Genomic DNA, 14358 nt, shown 5'->3' with positions numbered 1-14358 from the left:
GGGCCCATAACCCAGAGGTCGATGGATCGAAGCCATCCTCTGCTAAATTGTGCTGCATTGCATCTTTTTCTACAAACTAGCTAAGTTTTTTTCACTTCCCCATTTTGGTTCTCTATATACAGAGAAATGGTTTGCTAGAAAATTGCTCGACTGTATTTGTAGACCATAATTCACATTGTGAAACCCAGCGGTCAATGGATTGAAACCAACCTCTGCTAAATAGTTGTGTTTTATAAACTTCATCATTGCATATCAACTGAACTTTTCTGTCAACAGCAAACGTGTCTCGGATCAAAAACACTAGTCAAAATCCTAAATCCCAGTACAACTCGTGCCAAAGGACCAGAAGGAGATTCGCGACCTCTCAGCATTTTCTATATTCAAACCAAACCATAAAAGATCAATCTTTTCGCTTGGGATTGTGCTGCATTACAACTTTTTTCTACAAACTAGGTAAGTTTTTTTTCATTCCCCCAGTTTGGTTCTCTATATACAGAGAAATGGTTTACTAGAAAATTGCTCGACTGTATTTGTAGGCCATAATTCACATTGTGAAACCCAGCGGTCGATGGATCGAAACCAACCTCTGCTAAATAGTTGTGTTTTATAAACTTCATCATTGCATATCAACTGAACTTTTCTGTCAACAGCAAACGTGTCTCGGATCAAAAACACTAGTCAAAATCCTAAATCCCAGTACAACTCGTGCCAAAGGACCAGAAGGAGATTCGCGACCTCTCAGCATTTTCTATATTCAAACCAAACCATAAAAGGTCAATCTTTTTGCTTGGGATTGTGCTGCATTACAACTTTTTTCTACAAACTAGGTAAGTTTTTTTTACTCCCCCAGTCTGGTTCTCTACATACATAGAAATGGTTTGCTAGAAAATTGCCCGACTGTATTTGTAGGCCATAATTCACATTGTGAACTCCGTAGATGTTCTTCAAATATGGGAGAAAGGAATCTGTACTTAAAAAAAAAAAAAAAAAAAAAAGCACTCAATGGCACATTTGACTATAAGTAAACTGTGACATGGTGTGGTGTGAAACTTAGCCACAGAGACACAAACGCCTGCCGAACTTTCGTCTAACAGCCGGACGCACCCACCAGTTTTAACCGGAACCTTAAACAATGGTCAGACACCATTTCCTCTAATGATTTTCAACAATAATATGACACAAGAAAGCAAAAAAAAACAAAGAAACAATTGCAGAACCCCAGGAGTACTCTACTAACCAGAGAAATGGTTTACTAGAAAATTGCACGACTGTATTTGTAGGCCATAATTCACATTGTGAAACCCAGCGGTCAATGGATTGAAACCAACCTCTTCTAAATAGTTGTGTTTTATAAACTTCATCATTGCATATCAACTGAACTTTTCTGTCAACAGCAAACGTGTCTCGGATCAAAAACACTAGTCAAAATCCTAAATCCCAGTACAACTCGTGCCAAAGGACCAGAAGGAGATTCGCGACCTCTCAGAATTTTCTATATTCAAACCAAACCATAAAAGATCAAATCAATCTTTTCGCTTGGGATTGTGCTGCATTACAACTTTTTTCTACAAACTAGGTAAGTTTTTTTTCATTCCCCCAGTTTGGTTCTCTATATACAGAGAAATGGTTTACTAGAAAAATTGCTCGACTGTATTTGTAGGCCATAATTCACATTGTGAAACCCAGCGGTCGATGGATCGAAACCAACCTCTGCTAAATAGTTGTGTTTTATAAACTTCATCATTGCATATCAACTGAACTTTTCTGTCAACAGCAAACGTGTCTCGGATCAAAAACACTAGTCAAAATCCTAAATCCCAGTACAACTCGTGCCAAAGGACCAGAAGGAGATTCGCGACCTCTCAGCATTTTCTATATTCAAACCAAACCATAAAAGGTCAATCTTTTTGCTTGGGATTGTGCTGCATTACAACTTTTTTCTACAAACTAGGTAAGTTTTTTTTACTCCCCCAGTCTGGTTCTCTACATACATAGAAATGGTTTGCTAGAAAATTGCCCGACTGTATTTGTAGGCCATAATTCACATTGTGAACTCCGTAGATGTTCTTCAAATATGGGAGAAAGGAATCTGTACTTAAAAAAAAAAAAAAAAAAAAAAAGCACTCAATGGCACATTTGACTATAAGTAAACTGTGACATGGTGTGGCGTGAAACTGATAATGGCGTTCGTCGGGCATGGGGGATTAGCTCAAGTGGTAGAGCGCTCGCTTAGCATGCGAGAGGTAGCGGGATCGATTCCCGCATTCTCCAATACAATCTTTGGATGCCTTTTTCAGTTGGCCGAGTGAATTGTTTTTGCCACCTGCTCGTGGCACACACATCCAAACCTTGAAGACTTTCAACAATGGCTAAATCAAGCCTTCGATAGCTCAGCTGGTAGAGCGGAGGACTGTAGATCTAAATTAGCAATCCTTAGGTCGCTGGTTCAATTCCGGCTCGAAGGAAGTTTTGTGTATTCTATCAGATGTTTTCAACCTTCTCGTGGCACACACATCCAAACCTTGAAGACTTTCAACAATGGCTAAATCAAGCCTTCGATAGCTCAGCTGGTAGAGCGGAGGACTGTAGATCTAAATTAGCAATCCTTAGGTCGCTGGTTCAATTCCGGCTCGAAGGAAGTTTTGTGTATTCTATCAGATGTTTTCAACCTTCTGGCAAATACCAGACAGCTATGCTCTTTCTGGACATGTAGACAGAAACACAACCAGAAAGTTTTTTCTCCAGTTTGCCTTGTGAATTCAAATCTTAGGCAGCAACAGTGCTTTTACTTTATGGAGATGCTGAGCACCAATGTGAAAACGTCTTCAACTGTAGCATGCTACCCAAGCAAAAGGAACCAACGTCCCTGGGTGGACTCGAACCACCAACCTTTCGGTTAACAGCCGAACGCGCTAACCGATTGCGCCACAGAGACACAAACGCCTGCCGAACTTTCGTCTAACAGCCGGACGCACCCACCAGTTTTAACCGGAACCTTAAACAATGGTCAGACACCATTTCCTCTAATGATTTTCAACAATAATATGACACAAGAAAGCAAAAAAAAACAAAGAAACAATTGCAGAACCCCAGGAGTACTCTAGTCGCCAACAAATATGTAATGGCTGAAAATTTACATGTCATCGACATGAACACAAACAGTCATTAGAATTTTACTCTGTACATCTGTTAACACAAGCAGAGTGGCGCAGCGGAAGCGTGCTGGGCCCATAACCCAGAGGTCGATGGATCGAAACCATCCTCTGCTAAATTGTGCTGCATTGCATCTTTTTCTACAAACTAGCTAAGTTTTTTTTCACTTCCCCAGTTTGGTTCTCTATATACAGAGAAATGGTTTGCTAGAAAATTGCTCGACTGTATTTGTAGACCATAATTCACATTGTGAAACCCAGCGGTCAATGGATTGAAACCAACCTCTGCTAAATAGTTGTGTTTTATAAACTTCATCATTGCATATCAACTGAACTTTTCTGTCAACAGCAAACGTGTCTCGGATCAAAAACACTAGTCAAAATCCTAAATCCCAGTACAACTCGTGCCAAAGGACCAGAAGGAGATTCGCGACCTCTCAGCATTTTCTATATTCAAACCAAACCATAAAAGGTCAATCTTTTTGCTTGGGATTGTGCTGCATTACAACTTTTTTCTACAAACTAGGTAAGTTTTTTTTACTCCCCCAGTCTGGTTCTCTACATACATAGAAATGGTTTGCTAGAAAATTGCCCGACTGTATTTGTAGGCCATAATTCACATTGTGAAACCCAGCGGTCGATGGATCGAAACCAACCTCTGCTAAATAGTTGTGATTTATAAACTTCATCATTGCATATCAACTGAACTTTTCTGTCAACAGCAAACGTGTCTCGGATCAAAAACACTAGTCAAAATCCTAAATCCCAGTACAACTCGTGCCAAAGGACCAGAAGGAGATTCGCGACCTCTCAGCATTTTCTATAATCAAACCAAACCATAAAAGGTCAATCTTTTTGCTTGGGATTGTGCTGCATTACAACTTTTTTCTACAAACTAGGTAAGTTTTTTTTACTCCCCCAGTCTGGTTCTCTACATACGTAGAAATGGTTTGCTAGAAAATTGCTCGACTTTATTTGTAGGCCATAATTCACATTGTGAACTCCGTAGATGTTCTTCAAATATGGGAGAAAGGAATCTGTACTTAAAAAAAAAAAAAAAAAAAAAAAAAGCACTCAATGGCACATTTGACTATAAGTAAACTGTGACATGGTGTGGCGTGAAACTGATAATGGCGTTCGTCGGGCATGGGGGATTAGCTCAAGTGGTAGAGCGCTCGCTTAGCATGCGAGAGGTAGCGGGATCGATGCCCGCATTCTCCAATACAATCTTTGGATTCCTTTTTCAGTTGGCCGAGTGAATTGTTTATGCCACCTGCTCGTGGCACACACGTCCAAACCTTGAAGACTTTCAACAATGGCTAAATCAAGCCTTCGATAGCTCAGCTGGTAGAGCGGAGGACTGTAGATCTAAATTAGCAATCCTTAGGTCGCTGGTTCAATTCCGGCTCGAAGGAAGTTTTGTGTATTCTATCACATGTTTTCAACCTTCTGGCAAATACCAGACAGCTATGCTCTTTCTGGACATGTAGACAGAAACACAACCGGAAAGTTTTTTCTCCAGTTTGCCTTGTGAATTCAAAACTTAGGCAGCAACAGTGCTTTTACTTTATGGAGATGCTGAGCACCAATGTGAAAACGTCTTCAACTGTAGCATGCTACCCAAGCAAAAGGAACCAACGTCCCTGGGTGGACTCGAACCACCAACCTTTCGGTTAACAGCCGAACGCGCTAACCGATTGCGCCACAGAGACACAAACGCCTGCCGAACTTTCGTCTAACAGCCGGACGCACCCACCAGTTTTAACCGGAACCTTAAACAATGGTCAGACACCATTTCCTCTAATGATTTTCAACAATAATATGACACAAGAAAGCAAAAAAAAACAAAGAAACAATTGCAGAACCCCAGGAGTACTCTAGTCGCCAACAAATATGTAATGGCTGAAAATTTACATGTCATCGACCTGAACACAAACAGTCATTAGAATTTTACTCTGTACATCTGTTAACACAAGCAGAGTGGCGCAGCGGAAGCGTGCTGGGCCCATAACCCAGAGGTCGATGGATCGAAGCCATCCTCTGCTAAATTGTGCTGCATTGCATCTTTTTCTACAAACTAGCTAAGTTTTTTTCACTTCCCCATTTTGGTTCTCTATATACAGAGAAATGGTTTGCTAGAAAATTGCTCGACTGTATTTGTAGACCATAATTCACATTGTGAAACCCAGCGGTCAATGGATTGAAACCAACCTCTGCTAAATAGTTGTGTTTTATAAACTTCATCATTGCATATCAACTGAACTTTTCTGTCAACAGCAAACGTGTCTCGGATCAAAAACACTAGTCAAAATCCTAAATCCCAGTACAACTCGTGCCAAAGGACCAGAAGGAGATTCGCGACCTCTCAGCATTTTCTATATTCAAACCAAACCATAAAAGATCAATCTTTTCGCTTGGGATTGTGCTGCATTACAACTTTTTTCTACAAACTAGGTAAGTTTTTTTTCATTCCCCCAGTTTGGTTCTCTATATACAGAGAAATGGTTTACTAGAAAATTGCTCGACTGTATTTGTAGGCCATAATTCACATTGTGAAACCCAGCGGTCGATGGATCGAAACCAACCTCTGCTAAATAGTTGTGTTTTATAAACTTCATCATTGCATATCAACTGAACTTTTCTGTCAACAGCAAACGTGTCTCGGATCAAAAACACTAGTCAAAATCCTAAATCCCAGTACAACTCGTGCCAAAGGACCAGAAGGAGATTCGCGACCTCTCAGCATTTTCTATATTCAAACCAAACCATAAAAGGTCAATCTTTTTGCTTGGGATTGTGCTGCATTACAACTTTTTTCTACAAACTAGGTAAGTTTTTTTTACTCCCCCAGTCTGGTTCTCTACATACATAGAAATGGTTTGCTAGAAAATTGCCCGACTGTATTTGTAGGCCATAATTCACATTGTGAACTCCGTAGATGTTCTTCAAATATGGGAGAAAGGAATCTGTACTTAAAAAAAAAAAAAAAAAAAAAAGCACTCAATGGCACATTTGACTATAAGTAAACTGTGACATGGTGTGGTGTGAAACTTAGCCACAGAGACACAAACGCCTGCCGAACTTTCGTCTAACAGCCGGACGCACCCACCAGTTTTAACCGGAACCTTAAACAATGGTCAGACACCATTTCCTCTAATGATTTTCAACAATAATATGACACAAGAAAGCAAAAAAAAACAAAGAAACAATTGCAGAACCCCAGGAGTACTCTACTAACCAGAGAAATGGTTTACTAGAAAATTGCACGACTGTATTTGTAGGCCATAATTCACATTGTGAAACCCAGCGGTCAATGGATTGAAACCAACCTCTTCTAAATAGTTGTGTTTTATAAACTTCATCATTGCATATCAACTGAACTTTTCTGTCAACAGCAAACGTGTCTCGGATCAAAAACACTAGTCAAAATCCTAAATCCCAGTACAACTCGTGCCAAAGGACCAGAAGGAGATTCGCGACCTCTCAGAATTTTCTATATTCAAACCAAACCATAAAAGATCAATCTTTTCGCTTGGGATTGTGCTGCATTACAACTTTTTTCTACAAACTAGGTAAGTTTTTTTTCATTCCCCCAGTTTGGTTCTCTATATACAGAGAAATGGTTTACTAGAAAAATTGCTCGACTGTATTTGTAGGCCATAATTCACATTGTGAAACCCAGCGGTCGATGGATCGAAACCAACCTCTGCTAAATAGTTGTGTTTTATAAACTTCATCATTGCATATCAACTGAACTTTTCTGTCAACAGCAAACGTGTCTCGGATCAAAAACACTAGTCAAAATCCTAAATCCCAGTACAACTCGTGCCAAAGGACCAGAAGGAGATTCGCGACCTCTCAGCATTTTCTATATTCAAACCAAACCATAAAAGGTCAATCTTTTTGCTTGGGATTGTGCTGCATTACAACTTTTTTCTACAAACTAGGTAAGTTTTTTTTACTCCCCCAGTCTGGTTCTCTACATACATAGAAATGGTTTGCTAGAAAATTGCCCGACTGTATTTGTAGGCCATAATTCACATTGTGAACTCCGTAGATGTTCTTCAAATATGGGAGAAAGGAATCTGTACTTAAAAAAAAAAAAAAAAAAAAAAAGCACTCAATGGCACATTTGACTATAAGTAAACTGTGACATGGTGTGGCGTGAAACTGATAATGGCGTTCGTCGGGCATGGGGGATTAGCTCAAGTGGTAGAGCGCTCGCTTAGCATGCGAGAGGTAGCGGGATCGATTCCCGCATTCTCCAATACAATCTTTGGATGCCTTTTTCAGTTGGCCGAGTGAATTGTTTTTGCCACCTGCTCGTGGCACACACATCCAAACCTTGAAGACTTTCAACAATGGCTAAATCAAGCCTTCGATAGCTCAGCTGGTAGAGCGGAGGACTGTAGATCTAAATTAGCAATCCTTAGGTCGCTGGTTCAATTCCGGCTCGAAGGAAGTTTTGTGTATTCTATCAGATGTTTTCAACCTTCTCGTGGCACACACATCCAAACCTTGAAGACTTTCAACAATGGCTAAATCAAGCCTTCGATAGCTCAGCTGGTAGAGCGGAGGACTGTAGATCTAAATTAGCAATCCTTAGGTCGCTGGTTCAATTCCGGCTCGAAGGAAGTTTTGTGTATTCTATCAGATGTTTTCAACCTTCTGGCAAATACCAGACAGCTATGCTCTTTCTGGACATGTAGACAGAAACACAACCAGAAAGTTTTTTCTCCAGTTTGCCTTGTGAATTCAAATCTTAGGCAGCAACAGTGCTTTTACTTTATGGAGATGCTGAGCACCAATGTGAAAACGTCTTCAACTGTAGCATGCTACCCAAGCAAAAGGAACCAACGTCCCTGGGTGGACTCGAACCACCAACCTTTCGGTTAACAGCCGAACGCGCTAACCGATTGCGCCACAGAGACACAAACGCCTGCCGAACTTTCGTCTAACAGCCGGACGCACCCACCAGTTTTAACCGGAACCTTAAACAATGGTCAGACACCATTTCCTCTAATGATTTTCAACAATAATATGACACAAGAAAGCAAAAAAAAACAAAGAAACAATTGCAGAACCCCAGGAGTACTCTAGTCGCCAACAAATATGTAATGGCTGAAAATTTACATGTCATCGACATGAACACAAACAGTCATTAGAATTTTACTCTGTACATCTGTTAACACAAGCAGAGTGGCGCAGCGGAAGCGTGCTGGGCCCATAACCCAGAGGTCGATGGATCGAAACCATCCTCTGCTAAATTGTGCTGCATTGCATCTTTTTCTACAAACTAGCTAAGTTTTTTTTCACTTCCCCAGTTTGGTTCTCTATATACAGAGAAATGGTTTGCTAGAAAATTGCTCGACTGTATTTGTAGACCATAATTCACATTGTGAAACCCAGCGGTCAATGGATTGAAACCAACCTCTGCTAAATAGTTGTGTTTTATAAACTTCATCATTGCATATCAACTGAACTTTTCTGTCAACAGCAAACGTGTCTCGGATCAAAAACACTAGTCAAAATCCTAAATCCCAGTACAACTCGTGCCAAAGGACCAGAAGGAGATTCGCGACCTCTCAGCATTTTCTATATTCAAACCAAACCATAAAAGGTCAATCTTTTTGCTTGGGATTGTGCTGCATTACAACTTTTTTCTACAAACTAGGTAAGTTTTTTTTACTCCCCCAGTCTGGTTCTCTACATACATAGAACCAGACTGGGGGAGTCTGTTCTATGAGTCAACAGTGTGATGCAGCAGCAAAAAAGGCAAATGCAATTCTAGGATGTATTAACAGAAGCATACAGTCTAGATCACGTGAAGTCATTATTTCCCTCTACTCCTCTTTGGTCAGAAATGGTTTGCTAGAAAATTGCCCGACTGTATTTGTAGGCCATAATTCACATTGTGAAACCCAGCGGTCGATGGATCGAAACCAACCTCTGCTAAATAGTTGTGATTTATAAACTTCATCATTGCATATCAACTGAACTTTTCTGTCAACAGCAAACGTGTCTCGGATCAAAAACACTAGTCAAAATCCTAAATCCCAGTACAACTCGTGCCAAAGGACCAGAAGGAGATTCGCGACCTCTCAGCATTTTCTATATTCAAACCAAACCATAAAAGATCAATCTTTTTGCTTGGGATTGTGCTGCATTACAACTTTTTTCTACAAACTAGGTAAGTTTTTTTTACTCCCCCAGTCTGGTTCTCTATATACAGAGAAATGGTTTACTAGAAAATTGCTCGACTGTATTTGTAGGCCATAATTCACATTGTGAAACCCAGCGGTCGATGGATCGAAACCAACCTCTGCTAAATAGTTGTGTTTTATAAACTTCATCATTGCATATCAACTGAACTTTTCTGTCAACAGCAAACGTGTCTCGGATCAAAAACACTAGTCAAAATCCTAAATCCCAGTACAACTCGTGCCAAAGGACCAGAAGGAGATTCGCGACCTCTCAGCATTTTCTATATTCAAACCAAACCATAAAAGGTCAATCTTTTTGCTTGGGATTGTGCTGCATTACAACTTTTTTCTACAAACTAGGTAAGTTTTTTTTACTCCCCCAGTCTGGTTCTCTACATACATAGAAATGGTTTGCTAGAAAATTGCCCGACTGTATTTGTAGGCCATAATTCACATTGTGAAACCCAGCAGTCGATGGATCGAAACCAACCTCTGCTAAATAGTTGTGATTTATAAACTTCATCATTGCATATCAACTGAACTTTTCTGTCAACAGCAAACGTGTCTCGGATCAAAAACACTAGTCAAAATCCTAAATCCCAGTACAACTCGTGCCAAAGGACCAGAAGGAGATTCGCGACCTCTCAGCATTTTCTATATTCAAACCAAACCATAAAAGGTCAATCTTTTTGCTTGGGATTGTGCTGCATTACAACTTTTTTCTACAAACTAGGTAAGTTTTTTTTACTCCCCCAGTCTGGTTCTCTACATACATAGAAATGGTTTGCTAGAAAATTGCCCGACTGTATTTGTAGGCCATAATTCACATTGTGAAACCCAGCGGTCGATGGATCGAAACCAACCTCTGCTAAATAGTTGTGTTTTATAAACTTCATCATTGCATATCAACTGAACTTTTCTGTCAACAGCAAACGTGTCTCGGATCAAAAACACTAGTCAAAATCCTAAATCCCAGTACAACTCGTGCCAAAGGACCAGAAGGAGCTTCGCGACCTCTCAGCATTTTCTATATTCAAACCAAACCATAAAAGATCAATCTTTTCGCTTGGGATTGTGCTGCATTACAACTTTTTTCTACAAACTAGGTAAGTTTTTTTTCATTCCCCCAGTTTGGTTCTCTATATACAGAGAAATGGTTTACTAGAAAATTGCTCGACTGTATTTGTAGGCCATAATTCACATTGTGAAACCCAGCGGTCGATGGATCGAAACCAACCTCTGCTAAATAGTTGTGTTTTATAAACTTCATCATTGCATATCAACTGAACTTTTCTGTCAACAGCAAACGTGTCTCGGATCAAAAACACTAGTCAAAATCCTAAATCCCAGTACAACTCGTGCCAAAGGACCAGAAGGAGATTCGCGACCTCTCAGCATTTTCTATATTCAAACCAAACCATAAAAGGTCAATCTTTTTGCTTGGGATTGTGCTGCATTACAACTTTTTTCTACAAACTAGGTAAGTTTTTTTTACTCCCCCAGTCTGGTTCTCTACATACATAGAAATGGTTTGCTAGAAAATTGCCCGACTGTATTTGTAGGCCATAATTCACATTGTGAAACCCAGCGGTCGATGGATCGAAACCAACCTCTGCTAAATAGTTGTGATTTATAAACTTCATCATTGCATATCAACTGAACTTTTCTGTCAACAGCAAACGTGTCTCGGATCAAAAACACTAGTCAAAATCCTAAATCCCAGTACAACTCGTGCCAAAGGACCAGAAGGAGATTCGCGACCTCTCAGCATTTTCTATATTCAAACCAAACCATAAAAGATCAATCTTTTCGCTTGGGATTGTGCTGCATTACAACTTTTTTCTACAAACTAGCTAAGTTTTTTTTCATTCCCCCAGTTTGGTTCTCTATATACAGAGAAATGGTTTACTAGAAAATTGCTCGACTGTATTTGTAGGCCATAATTCACATTGTGAAACCCAGCGGTCGATGGATCGAAACCAACCTCTGCTAAATAGTTGTGTTTTATAAACTTCATCATTGCATATCAACTGAACTTTTCTGTCAACAGCAAACGTGTCTCGGATCAAAAACACTAGTCAAAATCCTAAATCCCAGTACAACTCGTGCCAAAGGACCAGAAGGAGATTCGCGACCTCTCAGCATTTTCTATATTCAAACCAAACCATAAAAGGTCAATCTTTTTGCTTGGGATTGTGCTGCATTACAACTTTTTTCTACAAACTAGGTAAGTTTTTTTTACTCCCCCAGTCTGGTTCTCTACATACATAGAAATGGTTTGCTAGAAAATTGCCTGACTGTATTTGTAGGCCATAATTCACATTGTGAAACCCAGCGGTCGATGGATCGAAACCAACCTCTGCTAAATAGTTGTGATTTATAAACTTCATCATTGCATATCAACTGAACTTTTCTGTCAACAGCAAACGTGTCTCGGATCAAAAACACTAGTCAAAATCCTAAATCCCAGTACAACTCGTGCCAAAGGACCAGAAGGAGATTCGCGACCTCTCAGCATTTTCTATATTCAAACCAAACCATAAAAGGTCAATCTTTTTGCTTGGGATTGTGCTGCATTACAACTTTTTTCTACAAACTAGGTAAGTTTTTTTTACTCCCCCAGTCTGGTTCTCTACATATATAGAAATGGTTTGCTAGAAAATTGCCCGACTGTATTTGTAGGCCATAATTCACATTGTGAACTCCGTAGATGTTCTTCAAATATGGGAGAAAGGAATCTGTACTTAAAAAAAAAAAAAAAAAAGCACTCAATGGCACATTTGACTATAAGTAAACTGTGACATGGTGTGGTGTGAAACTGATAATGGCGTTCGTCGGGCATGGGGGATTAGCTCAAGTGGTAGAGTGCTCGCTTAGCATGCGAGAGGTAGCGGGATCGATGCCCGCATTCTCCAATACAATCTTTGGATTCCTTTTTCAGTTGGCCGAGTGAATTGTTTGTGCCACCTGCTCGTGGCACACACGTCCAAACCTTGAAGACTTTCAACAATGGCTAAATCAAGCCTTCGATAGCTCAGCTGGTAGAGCGGAGGACTGTAGATCTAAATTAGCAATCCTTAGGTCGCTGGTTCAATTCTGGCTCGAAGGAAGTTTTGTGTATTCTATCAGATGTTTTCAACCTTCTGGCAAATACCAGACAGCTATGCTCTTTCTGGACATGTAGACAGAAACACAACCGGAAAGTTTTTTCTCCAGTTTGCCTTGTGAATTCAAAACTTAGGCAGCAACAGTGCTTTTACTTTATGGAGATGCTGAGCACCAATGTGAAAACGTCTTCAACTGTAGCATGCTACCCAAGCAAAAGGAACCAACGTCCCTGGGTGGACTCGAACCACCAACCTTTCGGTTAACAGCCGAACGCGCTAACCGATTGCGCCACAGAGACACAAACGCCTGCCGAACTTTCGTCTAACAGCCGGACGCACCCACCAGTTTTAACCGGAACCTTAAACAATGGTCAGACACCATTTCCTCTAATGATTTTCAACAATAATATGACACAAGAAAGCAAAAAAAAACAAAGAAACAATTGCAGAACCCCAGGAGTACTCTAGTCGCCAACAAATATGTAATGGCTGAAAATTTACATGTCATCGACCTGAACACAAACAGTCATTAGAATTTTACTCTGTACATCTGTTAACACAAGCAGAGTGGCGCAGCGGAAGCGTGCTGGGCCCATAACCCAGAGGTCGATGGATCGAAACCATCCTCTGCTAAATTTTGCTGCATTGCATCTTTTTCTACAAACTAGCTAAGTTTTTTTCCACTTCCCCATTTTGGTTCTCTATATACAGAGAAATGGTTTGCTAGAAAATTGCTCGACTGTATTTGTAGACCATAATTCACATTGTGAAACCCAGCGGTCAATGGATTGAAACCAACCTCCAATAAACTTCATCATTGCATATCAACTGAACTTTTCTGTCAACAGCAAACGTGTCTCGGATCAAAAACACTAGTCAAAATCCTAAATCCCAGTACAACTCGTGCCAAAGGACCAGAAGGAGATTCGCGACCTCTCAGCATTTTCTATATTCAAACCAAACCATAAAAGATCAATCTTTTCGCTTGGGATTGTGCTGCATTACAACTTTTTTCTACAAACTAGGTAAGTTTTTTTTCATTCCCCCAGTTTGGTTCTCTATATACAGAGAAATGGTTTACTAGAAAATTGCTCGACTGTATTTGTAGGCCATAATTCACATTGTGAAACCCAGCGGTCGATGGATCGAAACCAACCTCTGCTAAATAGTTGTGTTTTATAAACTTCATCATTGCATATCAACTGAACTTTTCTGTCAACAGCAAACGTGTCTCGGATCAAAAACACTAGTCAAAATCCTAAATCCCAGTACAACTCGTGCCAAAGGACCAGAAGGAGATTCGCGACCTCTCAGCATTTTCTATATTCAAACCAAACCATAAAAGGTCAATCTTTTTGCTTGGGATTGTGCTGCATTACAACTTTTTTCTACAAACTAGGTAAGTTTTTTTTACTCCCCCAGTCTGGTTCTCTACATACATAGAAATGGTTTGCTAGAAAATTGCCCGACTGTATTTGTAGGCCATAATTCACATTGTGAACTCCGTAGATGTTCTTCAAATATGGGAGAAAGGAATCTGTACTTAAAAAAAAAAAAAAAAAAAAAAGCACTCAATGGCACATTTGACTATAAGTAAACTGTGACATGGTGTGGTGTGAAACTTAGCCACAGAGACACAAACGCCTGCCGAACTTTCGTCTAACAGCCGGACGCACCCACCAGTTTTAACCGGAACCTTAAACAATGGTCAGACACCATTTCCTCTAATGATTTTCAACAATAATATGACACAAGAAAGCAAAAAAAAACAAAGAAACAATTGCAGAACCCCAGGAGTACTCTACTAACCAGAGAAATGGTTTACTAGAAAATTGCACGACTGTATTTGTAGGCCATAATTCACATTGTGAAACCCAGCGGTCAATGGATTGAAAC

At 40.0% G+C, this 14358-nt stretch overlaps 8 non-coding genes across 8 annotated transcripts; all 8 read left to right on the top strand.

The window, feature by feature from the left end:
* The first annotated feature begins 2198 nt into the window (after positions 1–2198).
* TRNAA-AGC (transfer RNA alanine (anticodon AGC)) lies at positions 2199–2271 on the top strand. The gene has a single exon. It is a non-coding gene; the product is annotated as a tRNA-Ala (tRNA).
* A 108-nt stretch (positions 2272–2379) lies between these two features.
* Positions 2380–2465, top strand: TRNAY-GUA (transfer RNA tyrosine (anticodon GUA)). Its single transcript is given in 2 exon segments — positions 2380–2416; positions 2430–2465. It is a non-coding gene; the product is annotated as a tRNA-Tyr (tRNA).
* An 87-nt stretch (positions 2466–2552) lies between these two features.
* On the top strand, positions 2553–2638 carry TRNAY-GUA (transfer RNA tyrosine (anticodon GUA)). The gene is given in 2 exon segments: positions 2553–2589; positions 2603–2638. It is a non-coding gene; the product is annotated as a tRNA-Tyr (tRNA).
* A 1662-nt stretch (positions 2639–4300) lies between these two features.
* TRNAA-AGC (transfer RNA alanine (anticodon AGC)) lies at positions 4301–4373 on the top strand. Its single transcript has one exon. It is a non-coding gene; the product is annotated as a tRNA-Ala (tRNA).
* Positions 4374–4481: 108 nt separating this feature from the next.
* On the top strand, positions 4482–4567 carry TRNAY-GUA (transfer RNA tyrosine (anticodon GUA)). Its single transcript is given in 2 exon segments — positions 4482–4518; positions 4532–4567. It is a non-coding gene; the product is annotated as a tRNA-Tyr (tRNA).
* A 2779-nt stretch (positions 4568–7346) lies between these two features.
* Positions 7347–7419, top strand: TRNAA-AGC (transfer RNA alanine (anticodon AGC)). Its single transcript has one exon. It is a non-coding gene; the product is annotated as a tRNA-Ala (tRNA).
* A 108-nt stretch (positions 7420–7527) lies between these two features.
* On the top strand, positions 7528–7613 carry TRNAY-GUA (transfer RNA tyrosine (anticodon GUA)). Its single transcript is given in 2 exon segments — positions 7528–7564; positions 7578–7613. It is a non-coding gene; the product is annotated as a tRNA-Tyr (tRNA).
* An 87-nt stretch (positions 7614–7700) lies between these two features.
* On the top strand, positions 7701–7786 carry TRNAY-GUA (transfer RNA tyrosine (anticodon GUA)). Its single transcript is given in 2 exon segments — positions 7701–7737; positions 7751–7786. It is a non-coding gene; the product is annotated as a tRNA-Tyr (tRNA).
* The last annotated feature ends 6572 nt before the right edge of the window (positions 7787–14358 follow it).

This window comes from Dendrobates tinctorius, unplaced genomic scaffold, assembly GCF_039654945.1.
Source record: "Dendrobates tinctorius isolate UK_male_01 unplaced genomic scaffold, ASM3965494v1 ptg000251l, whole genome shotgun sequence".
Classification (NCBI taxonomy): domain Eukaryota; kingdom Metazoa; phylum Chordata; class Amphibia; order Anura; family Dendrobatidae; genus Dendrobates; species Dendrobates tinctorius.
This window is presented reverse-complemented; position numbering and strand designations above follow the sequence as displayed.